This window comes from Chiloscyllium plagiosum, chromosome 19 (genome assembly GCF_004010195.1).
Source record: "Chiloscyllium plagiosum isolate BGI_BamShark_2017 chromosome 19, ASM401019v2, whole genome shotgun sequence".
Lineage (NCBI taxonomy): Eukaryota > Metazoa > Chordata > Chondrichthyes > Orectolobiformes > Hemiscylliidae > Chiloscyllium > Chiloscyllium plagiosum.
The window spans coordinates 11,546,384-11,552,693 of record NC_057728.1 but is presented as its reverse complement, the minus strand read 5'-3'; positions in this window follow the sequence as shown (position 1 = coordinate 11,552,693).

Here is a 6,310-nt window from a genome sequence, read left to right as displayed (position 1 = left end):
AGACCATAAAACTTGTATTTTGTTTTAAGAACTAGTTTTTCGCAGGAAGACTTCAAAGATAATTCGGTCATCCAAGCACTCTGCAAAGTCAATGAATACTAACAACCAACTAACAAATAACCCACTATGGAGTGTGTGTCACCAAGGTGCTGCCACTGTAGCATCAATAGAAACTTTTTATTTGCAGTGACAGTGGTGTCAATGCAGCCTGATTCTAGGACCTGGATTGGGAGGCAGCTTAAGTCAGAATCATTCGAACAGGTATAGCACAACAGGAGGTCACTTGGCTCCTCTGTCCGTGTCAGCTCTCTGACATGATTTGGAGGAGGTGTCAGTGTTGGACTGGGGTGGACAAAGTTTAAAAATCACACAATACCAGGTTATAGTCCAACAGGTTTATTTGGAAGCACTAGCTTTTGGAGCGCTGCTCCTTCATCAGGGATGGAGCAACACTCTGAAAACTTATACTTCCAAATAAGTCTGTTGGATTATGGCCTGTTGTTGTGTGATTTTTAGCTCTCTGATAGACCAGTTCAACTAATTACATTCCCACGCCCTTTCACCGTAACCCTGCACCATTCTTTTTGCGTGTTTACTCAGTATCCTTTTTAAAGAAAATCTTGATTGTGTCTGACTTCACTATACTGATGGGTCCATAACCTAACCCTTCATTCTTAAGAGTCAGTTCAATTCTTCACATCCAGAAGTTTAAATTCGTTAAGTGTGAGCACAGCTATAATTACCTCCTTTCAGTTTACTGATGAGTCTGTGAAACCAGAAGATACTTAGAGGAGGTGAGGTTTTTAATTACTTTTAATGTTCTTTTTTGAAGTTGAAATGTGTTGTGCAGCTTTTGTTTTTTACAGAAGTTTTATCATTTTTGGAATCAAAAATTGTTGCCAGAGTTCACATAAAGAGCTTGCAAATCCACCTTGGTGAAGTGAATTACTTGTCTTCTCTTGATTTTATTAAAGTGGTTGGTCCATCCATACACTTCTGCAAAGCCAGCCTCCAAAGGAACTACATGGTGTGTATGTTTAAGAGGGAATAGTAGGTAAAAATTGCAATTGTTTGTCTTTATTAACACTTTATCTGAGATTAATCAAAGATAAATGCATTTTTTTCTCATTCACTTGTGGGCATCGCTAGCTTGCCAGCATTTATTACCCGTCTCTAGTTGCCCTTGAGAAGGTGGTGATGAGTTTCAGTCCATGTAGCGTGGGTTGATCCACAATGCCATTAGAGGATTTTGACCAGTGACAATGAAGGAACGAACAATGATCTAGTTCCAAATCAGAATGGTGAGTGGGTTGAAGGGGACCTTTCAGGTGATGGCGTTCCCATGTATCTGCTGCCTTTGTCCTTCAAGATGGAAGTGGTCAAGGGTGTGGAAGGTGCTGTCTAAGGACGTTTGATGATTTTTTTGCAGGGCATTTTGTGAATAGTGCTGCTACTGACTGTCCATTGTGGAGGGAATGAATGCTTGTAGATGATGGTGCCTATCAAGCAGGCTGCTTTGTCTGGATGGTGTCCACTTTCTTGAGCACTCATCCAAATACATGGGGAGCATTCCATCACTTGTAGATGGTGGATGGGCATTGCCTGCCATTTATATGGCATGAACGTTACTTGCCACTTGTCAGCTCAAGCCTGGATATTGTCCTGGTCTTATTGCATTTGGACATGGACTGCTTCAGCATCTGAGGAATCGCGAATGATGCTGAGCATTGTGCGATCATCAGCAACTATCCCCACTTCTGACATTATGATGGAGGGACGGTCATTGATGAAGCAGCTGAAGATAGTTGGCCTGAGGGCACTACCCTGAGGAACTCTTGCGGTAGGATGTCCTGGAGCTGAGATGACTGACCTTCAGTAGCCATAACCACCTTCCTATGTGTCAAGTATGACTCCAGCTAACAGAGAGTTCACCCTGATACCCATTGATTCTAGTTTTGCCAGGGTTCCTTGATGCCACACTCTGTCAAATGCAGCCTTGATGTTTAGAGCTGTTACACTCGCCTCACCTCTGGAATTCAGCTCTTTTGTCCATTTTTGAACCAAAGCTGTAATGAGATCAAGAGCTGAGGGACCCTTGCGGAACCCAAACTGGGCATCACTGCGCAGGTTATTGCTGAGCTGCTTGATAGCACTGTTGATGACACCTTCCATCACTTTATTGAAGATCAAGTATAGACTGATGGGGAGGTAATCAGCCAGTTTGGATTTGTCCTTTTTGTGTACAGGACCTACCTGGGCAATTTTCCACATTGCTGGGTAGATGCCAAAGTTGTAACTCTACTGGTACAGTTTGGCTAGGGGAGCAGGAATTTGTGGAGCACAGGTCGTCAGTGCTATTGCTGGAACATTGTCAGGGATTATAGCCTTTGCACTATTCAGTGCCTCCAACCATTTCTTGATATCCCGCGGAGTGAATCGAATTGGCTAAAGACTGATATCTGTAATACTGGTGACCACTGGAGGAGACAGAGATGGATCATTCACTTGGTAATTCTGGCTGAAGATTGCTGTGAATTCCATATACTAAATGTTTTAAACTAACTGTTACTGTGTTTGAAAGCTGTATCTTCCAGTCTTAAACAAAAGATAATTCATTATGAAATTGCAAGTGTACAATTATTTATCAAATATAGGGGTTGCATGATGGCTCAATGGTTAGCACTGCTGCCTCACAGCGCCAGGTTCCTGGGTTCACTTCCCCACCTCGGGCAAATGTATGTGTGGATTAGATTCCCTACAGTGTGGAAACAGGCCCTTCGGCCCAACAAGTCCACACCGACCCTCCGAAGAGTAATCCACCCAGACTCATTTCCCTCTGACTAACCTACAGGCAATTTTGCATGACCAATTCACTTGGCCTGCACATCTTTGGATTGTGGGAGGAAACTGGAGCCTCCAGAGGAAACCCACGCAGATATGGGGGGGAATGTGCAAACTCCACACAGACAGTTGCCTGAGGCTGGAATTGAACCTAGGACTCTGGTGCTGAGCCACCGTGCCACCCTGTGGAGTTTGCACATTCTCCCTGTGTCTGTGTGGGTTTCCTCCAGGTGTCCCAGTTCCTTCCCACAGTCCAAAGTTGTGCAAGTTTGGTGGATTGGCCATGCTAAATTGCCCATAGTGCCCAGGGATGTGTAGGCTAGGTGGATTTGCTAATCCAGGGTTACGGGTAGGGGATGGGTCTGGGCAGGAGACTCTTCGGCAGGTCAGTGTGGACTCAAAAGGGCAAATGGCCTGTTTCCGTGCAGTAGAGATTCTATGATTCTATTGGCTTTTAAATGAAATACATTTCGTCTGTGAAATACAAAAGATAGCACATATTGGTGACCCTGAGGAGCTTAAGCTCTATAAATACTTTTAAAATGGAAATGAACATGATGGTGATGGAATTCTACTGGAGAAGTTCTTACACATTTAAACACTCAATCCTCTCACTGTTGGCAGTACTTAGAATTATAGGTTTGACAGAAGTTTTGACCACATAGACATTCAGTCAGCTACAGTTCATGAATCCAAAACCAGATTTAAATGTAAATGGGGGAGAGAGGTACCAGTTGTAAAACCACATTCCTAGAACCAGGTCCTTGCGATATTTCGAATGGAGAGAGTCACTTTTGGGGAGGGAAAGGGAGAGCAGGGGGAAATAGGTGCAACAGCTCAATGTTTTAGAACGTGAAGTTTTCATTTCAACAGGTAATGGGAGAGAAGAGCTTCAAAATTGTGGCAAAGCTCCAAAATTTGTTGGTTTTTCAGAATATTCTGAGGGCCAGCCATACCTCTGTGTTCTTGGAAACCTGTTGCATAATCACTTTGAAGTAACTATCTCTGTCATGCCTAAAGCAATGCACATAGAGAAAATGTGCCCATGTCCTTCTCTAGGTTGGGTGTACTCCACCTACTGTTTCGAAGAGCTAATGTTGTTGCTGTCAGCAGACACCTTTTTTAAAGGTCTGCTGTTGTCATTATACTGGGAAACATTCCCATGTCACTGTCCCACTCTTGCACACTGTGTAGGTGGACTCTGGAATTGTATACAAGAGCAGGGATATGCAGAGGATGATTAGAGTGGTGCTGGAAAAGCACAGCAGGTCAGGCAGGCAGCCGAGGAGCAGGAGAATCGAAGTTTCAGGCAGGAGCCCTTCATCAGGACCTGTCCTGTCAATCTTCTTTCCCACCTATCGGCTCCACCCTCCTCTACGTACCTATCACACTCTCAGCTATCTTCCCCCCAGCGCCACCCCACTTCCCATTTATCTCTCCACCTCCTCGGCTTACAGCCTCATTCCTGATGAAGGGCTTTTGCCTAAAACATTGATTTTCCTGCTCCTCGGCTGCTGCCTGACCTGCTGTGCTTTTACAGCACCACTCTATTCTAGGCTGTGCAGGAGGCAAGGTGGGGGGATGGGAGGGGAAGCTGTGTGGGAGACAAGGATGGGGGGGGCGGGGGGGGAAGGCCGTGCAGGAGACAAGGCGAGGGGTGGGAGTGAGGCAATACTGAGAGGCCATTTCTAAACCTGGAAATGCCAATGCAATTTGAAGAAATGTACCAAAAATTAAAATGACAAATCAAATTTAATAGTGGGCAGTATAAAATGAGGACTAACTGTATTTGATTATTGCCTTTGTTGTACATCTTGGACTATAGCTAAGCTGTAACATAAATCTGAGTGTCACAGTCTGGATAAATATCAGCAGCCATTCTTTTTCTTCATCTTACACAGAGGTATTTGAGCTATTCATTGGACGCCTTTGAACGATGCACAGGGCCTGGGATCAGGAATATCGGGCTGGACTTTCTCAACAGTAGCAATCGTGTTTATGAAAAGAAAGAGCTCAGTATTTCTGATGGGAGATTCCAATCGATGCTCCTTTAAAGATGAGAAGTGGTACATCCAATTTGCCCATCCCTCACAGTGTAGAACATTTGGGGGAGGGGCGGGAGAAGGCAAAATACATCCCCTTTCTTATCTCAGAGAGCTTCTGCATTCCATAATTCCCAGCTTCGGAATCCCACACAGCCACGTTGATGGTGCTGTCAAAGGGTAAATATGTAAGGTTTATCTGAAACAGGGCTGTCAGAAATGCAGGGTGTCAGATGGTTAGGGGGAGAGGGGTGGTAGAGTTCCGGGGGTAAGGTGTGTTGGAATGAGTAATACGAAGATCAAGGGTTATGGGGAGAAGACAGAGGAATGGGTTTGTGAAACATATGCGCCAAGGTGGAGCACACCCAATGGGCTGAATCTGTTACGGAGTAATGAGTCGATTTTGGGGTGGTTGGGAGATATCAGGTCTGGTGTTTGAAGGGGTGTGTACACTCTGCAGGGATGGTGTGAGGGTGTTGGGTTGTAGCACAAGCAAGTACTGGGATCGGCAACAGGCAGGAGTGGCAGATCTGTATGAGGGGCAAGGGAAGGTTGTGTCTGGTGCAGGGAGAAGGATGTTATAGAGTCCTACCGCATGGAGACAGGCCCTTCAGCCTAAACTGGTCCATGTTTGGCCACGACTTGCCTCCAGATTGTAGGTTAATGCTGACGTACCGCATAGTCCTGGAGGTGTGGTATCTGGGTGTCTGCATGATGCTGTTGCTGTTTAATGGGCACCAAATCATTTAAAACTGGAGCCTCCACCCTCACAGCAGTGCACACTTGTCCGGTCCATTCCAGCTGTGGTCACAGCCGTTTTCAGCTCCATTGCACATTTGTTACTGCCAGTATGATAGCAGGAAACAACAATCATGCTTCGTGCACCGAGTCTCAGGCTAAGACCATGATGTGGGAGCAAATGTAGGCCATTCAGCCCATTGGATCCACCAGTCTGTGAATTTGGCTGAACTGATAATCCTTAATCCACTTTTCCCTATAAACCTTAACTTGCTTATTAAAAATCTGTCTATCATGGCCTTGAAAAGGTTTGACCACTGTAGTAAAAAAAATTGCACAGATTGAATAGATTCTGAGAGAAGGAATGCCTCCTCATTGGGTGATGTCTACTGTGCCCTTTGTTCCTAGACTCTCCTTAAAAGGGTAATACAACCTTCCTGCTGTAAGCTGTCAAGTACCCTAAACATCTTGAATGTTTCAATAAGGTCGCCTCTGATCCTCCTAAACTTCAATAAGAACAGACTCAACCTACCCAACCTCTCCTCAAAATGCATCCTGTCCAACTCAGGATGGGCCTCGTGAACCTGGTCTGCACTGCTGCCTCCAATGCCAGAATATTTTTTCGAAGGTAAGGGGCCCAAAGCTGTTGACAGTATTCCAGCCGTGATCTGAGTAGTGTCTCGTACATT